The sequence below is a fragment of the Staurois parvus genome, unplaced genomic scaffold (genome assembly GCF_062004578.1).
Source record: "Staurois parvus isolate SC_StPar_1 unplaced genomic scaffold, SC_StPar_1.0 ptg001130l, whole genome shotgun sequence".
NCBI lineage: Eukaryota > Metazoa > Chordata > Amphibia > Anura > Ranidae > Staurois > Staurois parvus.
This window is the reverse complement of record NW_028318926.1, coordinates 1,996,582-2,013,343: the sequence shown is the minus strand read 5'-3', so window position 1 is coordinate 2,013,343 and position 16,762 is coordinate 1,996,582. Positions and strand designations below refer to the sequence as shown.

At 49.6% G+C, this 16,762-nt stretch overlaps 12 non-coding genes across 12 annotated transcripts; 7 read left to right on the top strand and 5 right to left on the bottom strand.

Moving 5' to 3' along the window:
- The first annotated feature begins 63 nt into the window (after nt 1-63).
- On the top strand, nt 64-150 carry TRNAY-GUA (transfer RNA tyrosine (anticodon GUA)). The gene is given in 2 exon segments: nt 64-100; nt 115-150. It is a non-coding gene; the product is annotated as a tRNA-Tyr (tRNA).
- A 2,620-nt stretch (nt 151-2,770) lies between these two features.
- Nucleotides 2,771-2,842, bottom strand: TRNAG-UCC (transfer RNA glycine (anticodon UCC)). Its single transcript has one exon. It is a non-coding gene; the product is annotated as a tRNA-Gly (tRNA).
- Nucleotides 2,843-3,107: 265 nt separating this feature from the next.
- TRNAK-CUU (transfer RNA lysine (anticodon CUU)) lies at nt 3,108-3,180 on the bottom strand. The gene has a single exon. It is a non-coding gene; the product is annotated as a tRNA-Lys (tRNA).
- Nucleotides 3,181-3,559: 379 nt separating this feature from the next.
- TRNAY-GUA (transfer RNA tyrosine (anticodon GUA)) lies at nt 3,560-3,646 on the top strand. The gene is given in 2 exon segments: nt 3,560-3,596; nt 3,611-3,646. It is a non-coding gene; the product is annotated as a tRNA-Tyr (tRNA).
- A 142-nt stretch (nt 3,647-3,788) lies between these two features.
- Nucleotides 3,789-3,862, top strand: TRNAN-GUU (transfer RNA asparagine (anticodon GUU)). The gene has a single exon. It is a non-coding gene; the product is annotated as a tRNA-Asn (tRNA).
- Nucleotides 3,863-6,266: 2,404 nt separating this feature from the next.
- Nucleotides 6,267-6,338, bottom strand: TRNAG-UCC (transfer RNA glycine (anticodon UCC)). The gene has a single exon. It is a non-coding gene; the product is annotated as a tRNA-Gly (tRNA).
- Nucleotides 6,339-7,055: 717 nt separating this feature from the next.
- On the top strand, nt 7,056-7,142 carry TRNAY-GUA (transfer RNA tyrosine (anticodon GUA)). The gene is given in 2 exon segments: nt 7,056-7,092; nt 7,107-7,142. It is a non-coding gene; the product is annotated as a tRNA-Tyr (tRNA).
- Nucleotides 7,143-7,279: 137 nt separating this feature from the next.
- Nucleotides 7,280-7,353, top strand: TRNAN-GUU (transfer RNA asparagine (anticodon GUU)). The gene has a single exon. It is a non-coding gene; the product is annotated as a tRNA-Asn (tRNA).
- Nucleotides 7,354-9,757: 2,404 nt separating this feature from the next.
- On the bottom strand, nt 9,758-9,829 carry TRNAG-UCC (transfer RNA glycine (anticodon UCC)). The gene has a single exon. It is a non-coding gene; the product is annotated as a tRNA-Gly (tRNA).
- Nucleotides 9,830-10,094: 265 nt separating this feature from the next.
- On the bottom strand, nt 10,095-10,167 carry TRNAK-CUU (transfer RNA lysine (anticodon CUU)). Its single transcript has one exon. It is a non-coding gene; the product is annotated as a tRNA-Lys (tRNA).
- A 379-nt stretch (nt 10,168-10,546) lies between these two features.
- Nucleotides 10,547-10,633, top strand: TRNAY-GUA (transfer RNA tyrosine (anticodon GUA)). The gene is given in 2 exon segments: nt 10,547-10,583; nt 10,598-10,633. It is a non-coding gene; the product is annotated as a tRNA-Tyr (tRNA).
- A 3,638-nt stretch (nt 10,634-14,271) lies between these two features.
- Nucleotides 14,272-14,345, top strand: TRNAN-GUU (transfer RNA asparagine (anticodon GUU)). Its single transcript has one exon. It is a non-coding gene; the product is annotated as a tRNA-Asn (tRNA).
- Nucleotides 14,346-16,762: the final 2,417 nt, after the last annotated feature.

The following is a 16,762-nucleotide window of genomic DNA, read 5'->3' as shown; positions in this document are numbered from 1 at the left end:
GCAAAGTGTTCAGCACTGGCTTTGCATTCAAGGGCTCATGTGTTACCACACCCATCTGAGTTCCCTTCGATAGCTCAGCTGGTAGAGCGGAGGACTGTAGTAGATGAAGTAGCAATCCTTAGGTCGCTGGTTCAATTCCGGCTCGAAGGAAGGGCTTTTTAGCCCGCGTCTCTCCCTTTTAGAAAGAAGGCAATCCCTCATCTCTACAAATGTGCAATTGGGAAGCTTTTTAGGCACCTTGAGTTGATCTTTCATTTCTCCTTCGGGCCAGTTCAAGCACGCTCCATGTGTGGTCTCTGTGGTGCAATCGGTTAGCGCGTTCGGCTGTTAGCCGAAAGGTTGGTGGTTCGAGCCCACCCAGGGACGCTCACGTTTTCTCATTACCTTAGCCGGGACCGCTGCCAAGTCTGACACCCACCTAGGAAGACAAAGCATCTCCTTTGGCTCGCCTCACACGGCTGCCAATTGAGCCTTCGCTCACCACATTCCTTGAAAACGGACTAGTAATATGTCGCATTCAATTGCTCTTGTTCTGGAATGTTGAAGATCTTTCCTAGTTTAGTCAAGCCACTTCTTCGCTTCCGCTGACTCTCAGGAACAAACCCCAGCATTTCTATTCACACCTGAAGAGGCCTTAGTCCAATTACCATGGAATGTGTAGATGTTGATTGTCCAGGAACAGGAGGGGAGGTGTGAGAATTGTGGAGGCGCCCTTTTTCAAGTTACATCATCCCCTTGTTGGGTGTCAGGAAGCCTGCATAGCTAATAGTGCCTAGATTGACCTGGCTAAAGGCGTCAATTGTTGTCAAATCGCCTGGAGAGAGGTGTTAATAATGTGGAAGACAGATAGTGTGGCTGGACAAGCTTGTGTCCCAGTGTATTGCTGGCCTTGAACTACACAGGGATGCAATGTTTCTTAAAGATCCTTCTGAGTTTTTCCGACACTCCAGTTCCATACGGGATGACTATATTTCTCCAAGTGTTCTGCTTCTCCCCAGTTTGTTTTCCTGAGCTTGCGGAGGTTTTAACCAAGACCCAGTCTGGGTAGCCACAAGCTTTCAAAGCCCTCCTGAGATGTCCCGGTAGCACCCTCCTAGTCATGTGCTAGGATTTGTATAGTTGGCCTCTGCTTACCAGAGAGGCTGTCAGGTAAATTCAGTGTGGTATTCTGCTTAACAGAGTGCTGCGATGGATTACTCAGGTCTGCTGATGATTCTCTGATGTTGTTTGAGTTTGTCAGAGTTCTTCCCGCCTTCGGGAAGCTGTGAGAGCTTTCCAGAACATGGGTGGGGGCTAGGCAAACGAACAGCATGAATATGGATACAGCCCTGGCCATTTGCAAGGGGGGGCATTCCAGTCGCATGCTGGGAGTGGCATGTATGTTCTGCCAGCACATGGGCTCAGCGTCTTTCCTGGGAGAGGGCCGAACAGTTGGGCTGGAGGCAGGCTGCCTCGCCTGGAGCAGGCTGCTATGCGGCCCCAGGTGGGTCGACCTGAGGGCCTGAAACCGGTCAGGACGTCAATACCGCTTAACTAAGAGATCAGCTAGATGTCCTCAGTGTGAAAAGTTCTAATTTTGCAGTATCCCACTACAATTCCCCATCCCTATCCCCAGCTCTACAAGAAAACTCCAAAAACAAACATCCCCAAGTGCGGTCATTGAAGACAAGGAGCGTTTGCGCGTGTGTGTATGTGGCTGAAGAAATACACTGTGCCTGGCTGCGGGGCGAAGTAAAGGGAAACCGGGGCAAACATGCCAGCGTCCCTGGCAAGGGTGGCGTTACATCTGTGTTCTTTTGTCTTTAGACTCTTTTTGTTGCTACCATGTCAGCCGGATATATTGCAGAGTCCTAAGAACCCCCAGCTTGTGTTCCAGTGGGTGGTGTGAGTCAAAAGGCAGATAGCGGTCTGTGTGGGTAGGTATCCTGGAGACCTCCCTGCCCAAGTCAGCCCCTTCCTTGCCTTGTAAGACGCCGTCCAAAAGGGGTCATTTGCTATTCAGTGCCTCTTCCCGTGTACACTTGATGTATTGGTCCGCTGACTTGATGCGTTCACTAAAAGCTTGTGTTTCTGATGCTCTACTCTCCAGCCAAGTATAATCCACATGCCTTAACAAACGACTTGGTCTTTTCCCCATGGAACAATTCAAGTCTCTCTTGTCCAGCTGCTCCATGCACAGGTTAGCTACAATGGGAAATACAAGTGATCCCATGGCAGCGGCGTGTTTCTGTCTGTAAAAGTCATTGGGGTACTTGAAATGGGCTTGCTTGAGTCAAAGGGCCAGCAATGAATGCACTTGGTCAAGCTTTAGTTCTTTTTGGCTGTCAAGAGTCTTCCCTTATTTCAGATGTTTCCCACAATGTCAATAGCCTCCGCAAAGCGTATCCAAGTGAAAAGGCCTATGACATCATGGGACATGCTTGTTTCTTCTGTCTCCGACTTCAGTCTACATTCCTCGTTGAGAAATTCTTTAGCATTCTTCAAAATGCTGCCAGTTATCTTGCCATTTGAGGGTGTTGGAATGGTAGCCAGCTACTTAGCAATGCTGTGTGTGCCAGAGTTGATTGTTTGTGAATCGGTGTTTGAAATGCCTGAACCTTGTCCCTGGATAATGCTGTACTCCTTGAGCGAGTTAAAGCATGAGGCCGGAGCCTGTTGGGATGCGGCGGAATATTTGCACTGTTGTCACTAAGGCAAGACATCTTAGGAGCTTTGTTGAAGGAGCTTTGGCCCTGTGCTCTTTTGTCAAGGGCGCAAAGAAGAAGAAGACTGCGTTGGCCGGGAATCGAACCCGGGTCAACTGCTTGGAAGGCAGCTATGCTCACCACTATACCACCAACGCAAGGCTGTGCAGCAAGCATGCTGCTGGCTGTGTAGAACTAAGGCCATCCATGACATTGACTCCACAGACCCCCTGCTGCGCAAGGTCCATTTGCTGGCGTACCAAGTGACCTCTAGGAAGATGAGCTAGAAATATTTCCCCATTGGTGGAGAGAAAGGAAGCCAAGCCAGTAGATATGGTAAAGGTGTGATTGTGCAGTGCGCTTGAAGGAACTGGAGATACTGACACCTTTTGCAAAGGCCTTTGACTCGGCCAAAAAAAGGCACGCCCAACGTGGGGCTCGAACCCACGACCCTGAGATTAAGAGTCTCATGCTCTACCGACTGAGCTAGCCGGGCTACCACACTCTGCTGCTTTGAGGCCTCTTGCAGCTAGCAGGCTCTGACCACTCTTTCCTAGCTTTCGCCACAATTCCTTTGGCTAAACTCAATGTGCTTCCAAGTACTATTCTGCTCACTTGCTGTCAAGGCACAGGGTACATCACCATTTTTGCCGGGACTTTGGAGGATCACAACAAAATGCGCTGGCTCTTTACAAACCCTTTTCTCTCTTTGCAATACGTCAAGCCGTAGCCTCCCACATAACGTCTGCCTAGGCATCTGCCCTTATCGGCCGAGGCGGCATCAAGCAATACCTCAACCTAGAAGGTCAAATGCAAAGTGTTCAGCACTGGCTTTGCATTCAAGGGCTCATGTGTTACCACACCCATCTGAGTTCCCTTCGATAGCTCAGCTGGTAGAGCGGAGGACTGTAGTAGATGAAGTAGCAATCCTTAGGTCGCTGGTTCAATTCCGGCTCGAAGGAAGGGCTTTTTAGCCCGCGTCTCTCCCTTTTAGAAAGAAGGCAATCCCTCATCTCTACAAATGTGCAATTGGGAAGCTTTTTAGGCACCTTGAGTTGATCTTTCATTTCTCCTTCGGGCCAGTTCAAGCACGCTCCATGTGTGGTCTCTGTGGCGCAATCGGTTAGCGCGTTCGGCTGTTAACCGAAAGGTTGGTGGTTCGAGCCCACCCAGGGACGCTCACGTTTTCTCATTACCTTAGCCGGGACCGCTGCCAAGTCTGACACCCACCTAGGAAGACAAAGCATCTCCTTTGGCTCGCCTCACACGGCTGCCAATTGAGCCTTCGCTCACCACATTCCTTGAAAACGGACTAGTAATATGTCGCATTCAATTGCTCTTGTTCTGGAATGTTGAAGATCTTTCCTAGTTTAGTCAAGCCACTTCTTCGCTTCCGCTGACTCTCAGGAACAAACCCCAGCATTTCTATTCACACCTGAAGAGGCCTTAGTCCAATTACCATGGAATGTGTAGATGTTGATTGTCCAGGAACAGGAGGGGAGGTGTGAGAATTGTGGAGGCGCCCTTTTTCAAGTTACATCATCCCCTTGTTGGGTGTCAGGAAGCCTGCATAGCTAATAGTGCCTAGATTGACCTGGCTAAAGGCGTCAATTGTTGTCAAATGGCCTGGAGAGAGGTGTTAATAATGTGGAAGACAGATAGTGTGGCTGGACAAGCTTGTGTCCCAGTGTATTGCTGGCCTTGAACTACACAGGGATGCAATGTTTCTTAAAGATCCTTCTGAGTTTTTCCGACACTCCAGTTCCATACGGGATGACTATATTTCTCCAAGTGTTCTGCTTCTCCCCAGTTTGTTTTCCTGAGCTTGCGGAGGTTTTAACCAAGACCCAGTCTGGGTAGCCACAAGCTTTCAAAGCCCTCCTGAGATGTCCCGGTAGCACCCTCCTAGTCATGTGCTAGGATTTGTATAGTTGGCCTCTGCTTACCAGAGAGGCTGTCAGGTAAATTCAGTGTGGTATTCTGCTTAACAGAGTGCTGCGATGGATTACTCAGGTCTGCTGATGATTCTCTGATGTTGTTTGAGTTTGTCAGAGTTCTTCCCGCCTTCGGGAAGCTGTGAGAGCTTTCCAGAACATGGGTGGGGGCTAGGCAAACGAACAGCATGAATATGGATACAGCCCTGGCCATTTGCAAGGGGGGGCATTCCAGTCGCATGCTGGGAGTGGCATGTATGTTCTGCCAGCACATGGGCTCAGCGTCTTTCCTGGGAGAGGGCCGAACAGTTGGGCTGGAGGCAGGCTGCCTCGCCTGGAGCAGGCTGCTATGCGGCCCCAGGTGGGTCGACCTGAGGGCCTGAAACCGGTCAGGACGTCAATACCGCTTAACTAAGAGATCAGCTAGATGTCCTCAGTGTGAAAAGTTCTAATTTTGCAGTATCCCACTACAATTCCCCATCCCTATCCCCAGCTCTACAAGAAAACTCCAAAAACAAACATCCCCAAGTGCGGTCATTGAAGACAAGGAGCGTTTGCGCGTGTGTGTATGTGGCTGAAGAAATACACTGTGCCTGGCTGCGGGGCGAAGTAAAGGGAAACCGGGGCAAACATGCCAGCGTCCCTGGCAAGGGTGGCGTTACATCTGTGTTCTTTTGTCTTTAGACTCTTTTTGTTGCTACCATGTCAGCCGGATATATTGCAGAGTCCTAAGAACCCCCAGCTTGTGTTCCAGTGGGTGGTGTGAGTCAAAAGGCAGATAGCGGTCTGTGTGGGTAGGTATCCTGGAGACCTCCCTGCCCAAGTCAGCCCCTTCCTTGCCTTGTAAGACGCCGTCCAAAAGGGGTGATTTGCTATTCAGTGCCTCTTCCCGTGTAGACTTGATGTATTGGTCCGCTGACTTGATGCGTTCACTAAAAGCTTGTGTTTCTGATGCTCTACTCTCCAGCCAAGTATAATCCACATGCCTTAACAAACGACTTGGTCTTTTCCCCATGGAACAATTCAAGTCTCTCTTGTCCAGCTGCTCCATGCACAGGTTAGCTACAATGGGAAATACAAGTGATCCCATGGCAGCGGCGTGTTTCTGTCTGTAAAAGTCATTGGGGTACTTGAAATGGGCTTGCTTGAGTCAAAGGGCCAGCAATGAATGCACTTGGTCAAGCTTTAGTTCTTTTTGGCTGTCAAGAGTCTTCCCTTATTTCAGATGTTTCCCACAATGTCAATAGCCTCCGCAAAGCGTATCCAAGTGAAAAGGCCTATGACATCATGGGACATGCTTGTTTCTTCTGTCTCCGACTTCAGTCTACATTCCTCGTTGAGAAATTCTTTAGCATTCTTCAAAATGCTGCCAGTTATCTTGCCATTTGAGGGTGTTGGAATGGTAGCCAGCTACTTAGCAATGCTGTGTGTGCCAGAGTTGATTGTTTGTGAATCGGTGTTTGAAATGCCTGAACCTTGTCCCTGGATAATGCTGTACTCCTTGAGCGAGTTAAAGCATGAGGCCGGAGCCTGTTGGGATGCGGCGGAATATTTGCACTGTTGTCACTAAGGCAAGACATCTTAGGAGCTTTGTTGAAGGAGCTTTGGCCCTGTGCTCTTTTGTCAAGGGCGCAAAGAAGAAGAAGACTGCGTTGGCCGGGAATCGAACCCGGGTCAACTGCTTGGAAGGCAGCTATGCTCACCACTATACCACCAACGCAAGGCTGTGCAGCAAGCATGCTGCTGGCTGTGTAGAACTAAGGCCATCCATGACATTGACTCCACAGACCCCCTGCTGCGCAAGGTCCATTTGCTGGCGTACCAAGTCACCTCTAGGAAGATGAGCTAGAAATATTTCCCCATTGGTGGAGAGAAAGGAAGCCAAGCCAGTAGATATGGTAAAGGTGTGATTGTGCAGTGCGCTTGAAGGAACTGGAGATACTGACACCTTTTGCAAAGGCCTTTGACTCGGCCAAAAAAAGGCACGCCCAACGTGGGGCTCGAACCCACGACCCTGAGATTAAGAGTCTCATGCTCTACCGACTGAGCTAGCCGGGATACCACACTCTGCTGCTTTGAGGCCTCTTGCAGCTAGCAGGCTCTGACCACTCTTTCCTAGCTTTCGCCACAATTCCTTTGGCTAAACGCAATGTGCTTCCAAGTACTATTCTGCTCACTTGCTGTCAAGGCACAGGGTACATCACCATTTTTGCCGGTACTTTGGAGGATCACAACAAAATGCGCTGGCTCTTTACAAACCCTTTTCTCTCTTTGCAATACGTCAAGCCGTAGCCTCCCACATAACGTCTGCCTAGGCATCTGCCCTTATCGGCCGAGGCGGCATCAAGCAATACCTCAACCTAGAAGGTCAAATGCAAAGTGTTCAGCACTGGCTTTGCATTCAAGGGCTCATGTGTTACCACACCCATCTGAGTTCCCTTCGATAGCTCAGCTGGTAGAGCGGAGGACTGTAGTAGATGAAGTAGCAATCCTTAGGTCGCTGGTTCAATTCCGGCTCGAAGGAAGGGCTTTTTAGCCCGCGTCTCTCCCTTTTAGAAAGAAGGCAATCCCTCATCTCTACAAATGTGCAATTGGGAAGCTTTTTAGGCACCTTGAGTTCATCTTTCATTTCTCCTTCGGGCCAGTTCAAGCACGCTCCATGTCTCTGTGGCGCAATCGGTTAGCGCGTTCGGCTGTTAACCGAAAGGTTGGTGGTTCAAACCCACCCAGGGACGCTCACGTTTTCTCATTACCTTAGCCGGGACCGCTGCCAAGTCTGACACCCACCTAGGAAGACAAAGCATCTCCTTTGGCTAGCCTCACACGGCTGCCAATTGAGCCTTCGCTCACCACATTCCTTGAAAACGGACTAGTAATATGTCGCATTCAATTGCTCTTGTTCTGGAATGTTGAAGATCTTTCCTAGTTTAGTCAAGCCACTTCTTCGCTTCCGCTGACTCTCAGGAACAAACCCCAGCATTTCTATTCACACCTGAAGAGGCCTTAGTCCAATTACCATGGAATGTGTAGATGTTGATTGTCCAGGAACAGGAGGGGAGGTGTGAGAATTGTGGAGGCGCCCTTTTTCAAGTTACATCATCCCCTTGTTGGGTGTCAGGAAGCCTGCATAGCTAATAGTGCCTAGATTGACCTGGCTAAAGGCGTCAATTGTTGTCAAATCGCCTGGAGAGAGGTGTTAATAATGTGGAAGACAGATAGTGTGGCTGGACAAGCTTGTGTCCCAGTGTATTGCTGGCCTTGAACTACACAGGGATGCAATGTTTCTTAAAGATCCTTCTGACTTTTTCCGACACTCCAGTTCCATACGGGATGACTATATTTCTCCAAGTGTTCTGCTTCTCCCCAGTTTGTTTTCCTGAGCTTGCGGAGGTTTTAACCAAGACCCAGTCTGGGTAGCCACAAGCTTTCAAAGCCCTCCTGAGATGTCCCGGTAGCACCCTCCTAGTCATGTGCTAGGATTTGTATAGTTGGCCTCTGCTTACCAGAGAGGCTGTCAGGTAAATTCAGTGTGGTATTCTGCTTAACAGAGTGCTGCGATGGATTACTCAGGTCTGCTGATGATTCTCTGATGTTGTTTGAGTTTGTCAGAGTTCTTCCCGCCTTCGGGAAGCTGTGAGAGCTTTCCAGAACATGGGTGGGGGCTAGGCAAACGAACAGCATGAATATGGATACAGCCCTGGCCATTTGCAAGGGGGGGCATTCCAGTCGCATGCTGGGAGTGGCATGTATGTTCTGCCAGCACATGGGCTCAGCGTCTTTCCTGGGAGAGGGCCGAACAGTTGGGCTGGAGGCAGGCTGCCTCGCCTGGAGCAGGCTGCTATGCGGCCCCAGGTGGGTCGACCTGAGGGCCTGAAACCGGTCAGGACGTCAATACCGCTTAACTAAGAGATCAGCTAGATGTCCTCAGTGTGAAAAGTTCTAATTTTGCAGTATCCCACTACAATTCCCCATCCCTATCCCCAGCTCTACAAGAAAACTCCAAAAACAAACATCCCCAAGTGCGGTCATTGAAGACAAGGAGCGTTTGCGCGTGTGTGTATGTGGCTGAAGAAATACACTGTGCCTGGCTGCGGGGCGAAGTAAAGGGAAACCGGGGCAAACATGCCAGCGTCCCTGGCAAGGGTGGCGTTACATCTGTGTTCTTTTGTCTTTAGACTCTTTTTGTTGCTACCATGTCAGCCGGATATATTGCAGAGTCCTAAGAACCCCCAGCTTGTGTTCCAGTGGGTGGTGTGAGTCAAAAGGCAGATAGTGGTCTGTGTGGGTAGGTATCCTGGAGACCTCCCTGCCCAAGTCAGCCCCTTCCTTGCCTTGTAAGACGCCGTCCAAAAGGGGTCATTTGCTATTCAGTGCCTCTTCCCGTGTACACTTGATGTATTGGTCCGCTGACTTGATGCGTTCACTAAAAGCTTGTGTTTCTGATGCTCTACTCTCCAGCCAAGTATAATCCACATGCCTTAACAAACGACTTGGTCTTTTCCCCATGGAACAATTCAAGTCTCTCTTGTCCAGCTGCTCCATGCACAGGTTAGCTACAATGGGAAATACAAGTGATCCCATGGCAGCGGCGTGTTTCTGTCTGTAAAAGTCATTGGGGTACTTGAAATGGGCTTGCTTGAGTCAAAGGGCCAGCAATGAATGCACTTGGTCAAGCTTTAGTTCTTTTTGGCTGTCAAGAGTCTTCCCTTATTTCAGATGTTTCCCACAATGTCAATAGCCTCCGCAAAGCGTATCCAAGTGAAAAGGCCTATGACATCATGGGACATGCTTGTTTCTTCTGTCTCCGACTTCAGTCTACATTCCTCGTTGAGAAATTCTTTAGCATTCTTCAAAATGCTGCCAGTTATCTTGCCATTTGAGGGTGTTGGAATGGTAGCCAGCTACTTAGCAATGCTGTGTGTGCCAGAGTTGATTGTTTGTGAATCGGTGTTTGAAATGCCTGAACCTTGTCCCTGGATAATGCTGTACTCCTTGAGCGAGTTAAAGCATGAGGCCGGAGCCTGTTGGGATGCGGCGGAATATTTGCACTGTTGTCACTAAGGCAAGACATCTTAGGAGCTTTGTTGAAGGAGCTTTGGCCCTGTGCTCTTTTGTCAAGGGCGCAAAGAAGAAGAAGACTGCGTTGGCCGGGAATCGAACCCGGGTCAACTGCTTGGAAGGCAGCTATGCTCACCACTATACCACCAACGCAAGGCTGTGCAGCAAGCATGCTGCTGGCTGTGTAGAACTAAGGCCATCCATGACATTGACTCCACAGACCCCCTGCTGCGCAAGGTCCATTTGCTGGCGTACCAAGTCACCTCTAGGAAGATGAGCTAGAAATATTTCCCCATTGGTGGAGAGAAAGGAAGCCAAGCCAGTAGATATGGTAAAGGTGTGATTGTGCAGTGCGCTTGAAGGAACTGGAGATACTGACACCTTTTGCAAAGGCCTTTGACTCGGCCAAAAAATGGCATGCCCAACGTGGGGCTCGAACCCACGACCCTGAGATTAAGAGTCTCATGCTCTACCGACTGAGCTAGCCGGGCTACCACACTCTGCTGCTTTGAGGCCTCTTGCAGCTAGCAGGCTCTGACCACTCTTTCCTAGCTTTCGCCACAATTCCTTTGGCTAAACTCAATGTGCTTCCAAGTACTATTCTGCTCACTTGCTGTCAAGACACAGGGTACATCACCATTTTTGCCGGGACTTTGGAGGATCACAACAAAATGCGCTGGCTCTTTACAAACCCTTTTCTCTCTTTGCAATACGTCAAGCCGTAGCCTCCCACATAACGTCTGCCTAGGCATCTGCCCTTATCGGCCGAGGCGGCATCAAGCAATACCTCAACCTAGAAGGTCAAATGCAAAGTGTTCAGCACTGGCTTTGCATTCAAGGGCTCATGTGTTACCACACCCATCTGAGTTCCCTTCGATAGCTCAGCTGGTAGAGCGGAGGACTGTAGTAGATGAAGTAGCAATCCTTAGGTCGCTGGTTCAATTCCGGCTCGAAGGAAGGGCTTTTTAGCCCGCGTCTCTCCCTTTTAGAAAGAAGGCAATCCCTCATCTCTACAAATGTGCAATTGGGAAGCTTTTTAGGCACCTTGAGTTCATCTTTCATTTCTCCTTCGGGCCAGTTCAAGCACGCTCCATGTGTGGTCTCTGTGACGCAATCGGTTAGCGCGTTCGGCTGTTAACCGAAAGGTTGGTGGTTCGAGCCCACCCAGGGACGCTCACGTTTTCTCATTACCTTAGTCGGGACCGCTGCCAAGTCTGACACCCACCTAGGAAGACAAAGCATCTCCTTTGGCTCGCCTCACACGGCTGCCAATTGAGCCTTCGCTCACCACATTCCTTGAAAACGGACTAGTAATATGTCGCATTCAATTGCTCTTGTTCTGGAATGTTGAAGATCTTTCCTAGTTTAGTCAAGCCACTTCTTCGCTTCCGCTGACTCTCAGGAACAAACCCCAGCATTTCTATTCACACCTGAAGAGGCCTTAGTCCAATTACCATGGAATGTGTAGATGTTGATTGTCCAGGAACAGGAGGGGAGGTGTGAGAATTGTGGAGGCGCCCTTTTTCAAGTTACATCATCCCCTTGTTGGGTGTCAGGAAGCCTGCATAGCTAATAGTGCCTAGATTGACCTGGCTAAAGGCGTCAATTGTTGTCAAATCGCCTGGAGAGAGGTGTTAATAATGTGGAAGACAGATAGTGTGGCTGGACAAGCTTGTGTCCCAGTGTATTGCTGGCCTTGAACTACACAGGGATGCAATGTTTCTTAAAGATCCTTCTGAGTTTTTCCGACACTCCAGTTCCATACGGGATGACTATATTTCTCCAAGTGTTCTGCTTCTCCCCAGTTTGTTTTCCTGAGCTTGCGGAGGTTTTAACCAAGACCCAGTCTGGGTAGCCACAAGCTTTCAAAGCCCTCCTGAGATGTCCCGGTAGCACCCTCCTAGTCATGTGCTAGGATTTGTATAGTTGGCCTCTGCTTACCAGAGAGGCTGTCAGGTAAATTCAGTGTGGTATTCTGCTTAACAGAGTGCTGCGATGGATTACTCAGGTCTGCTGATGATTCTCTGATGTTGTTTGAGTTTGTCAGAGTTCTTCCCGCCTTCGGGAAGCTGTGAGAGCTTTCCAGAACATGGGTGGGGGCTAGGCAAACGAACAGCATGAATATGGATACAGCCCTGGCCATTTGCAAGGGGGGGCATTCCAGTCGCATGCTGGGAGTGGCATGTATGTTCTGCCAGCACATGGGCTCAGCGTCTTTCCTGGGAGAGGGCCGAACAGTTGGGCTGGAGGCAGGCTGCCTCGCCTGGAGCAGGCTGCTATGCGGCCCCAGGTGGGTCGACCTGAGGGCCTGAAACCGGTCAGGACGTCAATACCGCTTAACTAAGAGATCAGCTAGATGTCCTCAGTGTGAAAAGTTCTAATTTTGCAGTATCCCACTACAATTCCCCATCCCTATCCCCAGCTCTACAAGAAAACTCCAAAAACAAACATCCCCAAGTGCGGTCATTGAAGACAAGGAGCGTTTGCGCGTGTGTGTATGTGGCTGAAGAAATACACTGTGCCTGGCTGCGGGGCGAAGTAAAGGGAAACCGGGGCAAACATGCCAGCGTCCCTGGCAAGGGTGGCGTTACATCTGTGTTCTTTTGTCTTTAGACTCTTTTTGTTGCTACCATGTCAGCCGGATATATTGCAGAGTCCTAAGAACCCCCAGCTTGTGTTCCAGTGGGTGGTGTGAGTCAAAAGGCAGATAGTGGTCTGTGTGGGTAGGTATCCTGGAGACCTCCCTGCCCAAGTCAGCCCCTTCCTTGCCTTGTAAGACGCCGTCCAAAAGGGGTCATTTGCTATTCAGTGCCTCTTCCCGTGTACACTTGATGTATTGGTCCGCTGACTTGATGCGTTCACTAAAAGCTTGTGTTTCTGATGCTCTACTCTCCAGCCAAGTATAATCCACATGCCTTAACAAACGACTTGGTCTTTTCCCCATGGAACAATTCAAGTCTCTCTTGTCCAGCTGCTCCATGCACAGGTTAGCTACAATGGGAAATACAAGTGATCCCATGGCAGCGGCGTGTTTCTGTCTGTAAAAGTCATTGGGGTACTTGAAATGGGCTTGCTTGAGTCAAAGGGCCAGCAATGAATGCACTTGGTCAAGCTTTAGTTCTTTTTGGCTGTCAAGAGTCTTCCCTTATTTCAGATGTTTCCCACAATGTCAATAGCCTCCGCAAAGCGTATCCAAGTGAAAAGGCCTATGACATCATGGGACATGCTTGTTTCTTCTGTCTCCGACTTCAGTCTACATTCCTCGTTGAGAAATTCTTTAGCATTCTTCAAAATGCTGCCAGTTATCTTGCCATTTGAGGGTGTTGGAATGGTAGCCAGCTACTTAGCAATGCTGTGTGTGCCAGAGTTGATTGTTTGTGAATCGGTGTTTGAAATGCCTGAACCTTGTCCCTGGATAATGCTGTACTCCTTGAGCGAGTTAAAGCATGAGGCCGGAGCCTGTTGGGATGCGGCGGAATATTTGCACTGTTGTCACTAAGGCAAGACATCTTAGGAGCTTTGTTGAAGGAGCTTTGGCCCTGTGCTCTTTTGTCAAGGGCGCAAAGAAGAAGAAGACTGCGTTGGCCGGGAATCGAACCCGGGTCAACTGCTTGGAAGGAAGCTATGCTCACCACTATACCACCAACGCAAGGCTGTGCAGCAAGCATGCTGCTGGCTGTGTAGAACTAAGGCCATCCATGACATTGACTCCACAGACCCCCTGCTGCGCAAGGTCCATTTGCTGGCGTACCAAGTGACCTCTAGGAAGATGAGCTAGAAATATTTCCCCATTGGTGGAGAGAAAGGAAGCCAAGCCAGTAGATATGGTAAAGGTGTGATTGTGCAGTAAGCTTGAAGGAACTGGAGATACTGACACCTTTTGCAAAGGCCTTTGACTCGGCCAAAAAAAAGGCACGCCCAATGTGGGGCTCGAACCCACGACCCTGAGATTAAGAGTCTCATGCTCTACCGACTGAGCTAGCCGGGCTACCACACTCTGCTGCTTTGAGGCCTCTTGCAGCTAGCAGGCTCTGACCACTCTTTCCTAGCTTTCGCCACAATTCCTTTGGCTAAACTCAATGTGCTTCCAAGTACTATTCTGCTCACTTGCTGTCAAGGCACAGGGTACATCACCATTTTTGCCGGGACTTTGGAGGATCACAACAAAATGCGCTGGCTCTTTACAAACCCTTTTCTCTCTTTGCAATACGTCAAGCCGTAGCCTCCCACATAACGTCTGCCTAGGCATCTGCCCTTATCGGCCGAGGCGGCATCAAGCAATACCTCAACCTAGAAGGTCAAATGCAAAGTGTTCAGCACTGGCTTTGCATTCAAGGGCTCATGTGTTACCACACCCATCTGAGTTCCCTTCGATAGCTCAGCTGGTAGAGCGGAGGACTGTAGTAGATGAAGTAGCAATCCTTTGGTCGCTGGTCAATTCCGGCTCGAAGGAAGGGCTTTTTAGCCCGCGTCTCTCCCTTTTAGAAAGAAGGCAATCCCTCATCTCTACAAATGTGCAATTGGGAAGCTTTTTAGGCACCTTGAGTTGATCTTTCATTTCTCCTTCGGGCCAGTTCAAGCACACTCCATGTGTGGTCTCTGTGGCGCAATCGGTTAGCGCGTTCGGCTGTTAACCGAAAGGTTGGTGGTTCGAGCCCACCCAGAGACGCTCACATTTTCTCATTACCTTAGCCGGGACCGCTGCCAAGTCTGACACCCACCTAGGAAGACAAAGCATCTCCTTTGGCTAGCCTCACACGGCTGCCAATTGAGCCTTCGCTCACCACATTCCTTGAAAACGGACTAGTAATATGTCGCATTCAATTGCTCTTGTTCTGGAATGTTGAAGATCTTTCCTAGTTTAGTCAAGCCACTTCTTCGCTTCCGCTGACTCTCAGGAACAAACCCCAGCATTTCTATTCACACCTGAAGAGGCCTTAGTCCAATTACCATGGAATGTGTAGATGTTGATTGTCCAGGAACAGGAGGGGAGGTGTGAGAATTGTGGAGGCGCCCTTTTTCAAGTTACATCATCCCCTTGTTGGGTGTCAGGAAGCCTGCATAGCTAATAGTGCCTAGATTGACCTGGCTAAAGGCGTCAATTGTTGTCAAATGGCCTGGAGAGAGGTGTTAATAATGTGGAAGACAGATAGTGTGGCTGGACAAGCTTGTGTCCCAGTGTATTGCTGGCCTTGAACTACACAGGGATGCAATGTTTCTTAAAGATCCTTCTGAGTTTTTCCGACACTCCAGTTCCATACGGGATGACTATATTTCTCCAAGTGTTCTGCTTCTCCCCAGTTTGTTTTCCTGAGCTTGCGGAGGTTTTAACCAAGACCCAGTCTGGGTAGCCACAAGCTTTCAAAGCCCTCCTGAGATGTCCCGGTAGCACCCTCCTAGTCATGTGCTAGGATTTGTATAGTTGGCCTCTGCTTACCAGAGAGGCTGTCAGGTAAATTCAGTGTGGTATTCTGCTTAACAGAGTGCTGCGATGGATTAGTCAGGTCTGCTGATGATTCTCTGATGTTGTTTGAGTTTGTCAGAGTTCTTCCCGCCTTCGGGAAGCTGTGAGAGCTTTCCAGAACATGGGTGGGGGCTAGGCAAACGAACAGCATGAATATGGATACAGCCCTGGCCATTTGCAAGGGGGGGCATTCCAGTCGCATGCTGGGAGTGGCATGTATGTTCTGCCAGCACATGGGCTCAGCGTCTTTCCTGGGAGAGGGCCGAACAGTTGGGCTGGAGGCAGGCTGCCTCGCCTGGAGCAGGCTGCTATGCGGCCCCAGGTGGGTCGACCTGAGGGCCTGAAACCGGTCAGGACGTCAATACCGCTTAACTAAGAGATCAGCTAGATGTCCTCAGTGTGAAAAGTTCTAATTTTGCAGTATCCCACTACAATTCCCCATCCCTATCCCCAGCTCTACAAGAAAACTCCAAAAACAAACATCCCCAAGTGCGGTCATTGAAGACAAGGAGCGTTTGCGCGTGTGTGTATGTGGCTGAAGAAATACACTGTGCCTGGCTGCGGGGCGAAGTAAAGGGAAACCGGGGCAAACATGCCAGCGTCCCTGGCAAGGGTGGCGTTACATCTGTGTTCTTTTGTCTTTAGACTCTTTTTGTTGCTACCATGTCAGCCGGATATATTGCAGAGTCCTAAGAACCCCCAGCTTGTGTTCCAGTGGGTGGTGTGAGTCAAAAGGCAGATAGCGGTCTGTGTGGGTAGGTATCCTGGAGACCTCCCTGCCCAAGTCAGCCCCTTCCTTGCCTTGTAAGACGCCGTCCAAAAGGGGTCATTTGCTATTCAGTGCCTCTTCCCGTGTACACTTGATGTATTGGTCCGCTGACTTGATGCGTTCACTAAAAGCTTGTGTTTCTGATGCTCTACTCTCCAGCCAAGTATAATCCACATGCCTTAACAAACGACTTGGTCTTTTCCCCATGGAACAATTCAAGTCTCTCTTGTCCAGCTGCTCCATGCACAGGTTAGCTACAATGGGAAATACAAGTGATCCCATGGCAGCGGCGTGTTTCTGTCTGTAAAAGTCATTGGGGTACTTGAAATGGGCTTGCTTGAGTCAAAGGGCCAGCAATGAATGCACTTGGTCAAGCTTTAGTTCTTTTTGGCTGTCAAGAGTCTTCCCTTATTTCAGATGTTTCCCACAATGTCAATAGCCTCCGCAAAGCGTATCCAAGTGAAAAGGCCTATGACATCATGGGACATGCTTGTTTCTTCTGTCTCCGACTTCAGTCTACATTCCTCGTTGAGAAATTCTTTAGCATTCTTCAAAATGCTGCCAGTTATCTTGCCATTTGAGGGTGTTGGAATGGTAGCCAGCTACTTAGCAATGCTGTGTGTGCCAGAGTTGATTGTTTGTGAATCGGTGTTTGAAATGCCTGAACCTTGTCCCTGGATAATGCTGTACTCCTTGAGCGAGTTAAAGCATGAGGCCGGAGCCTGTTGGGATGCGGCGGAATATTTGCACTGTTGTCACTAAGGCAAGACATCTTAGGAGCTTTGTTGAAGGAGCTTTGGCCCTGTGCTCTTTTGTCAAGGGCGCAAAGAAGAAGAAGACTGCGTTGGCCGGG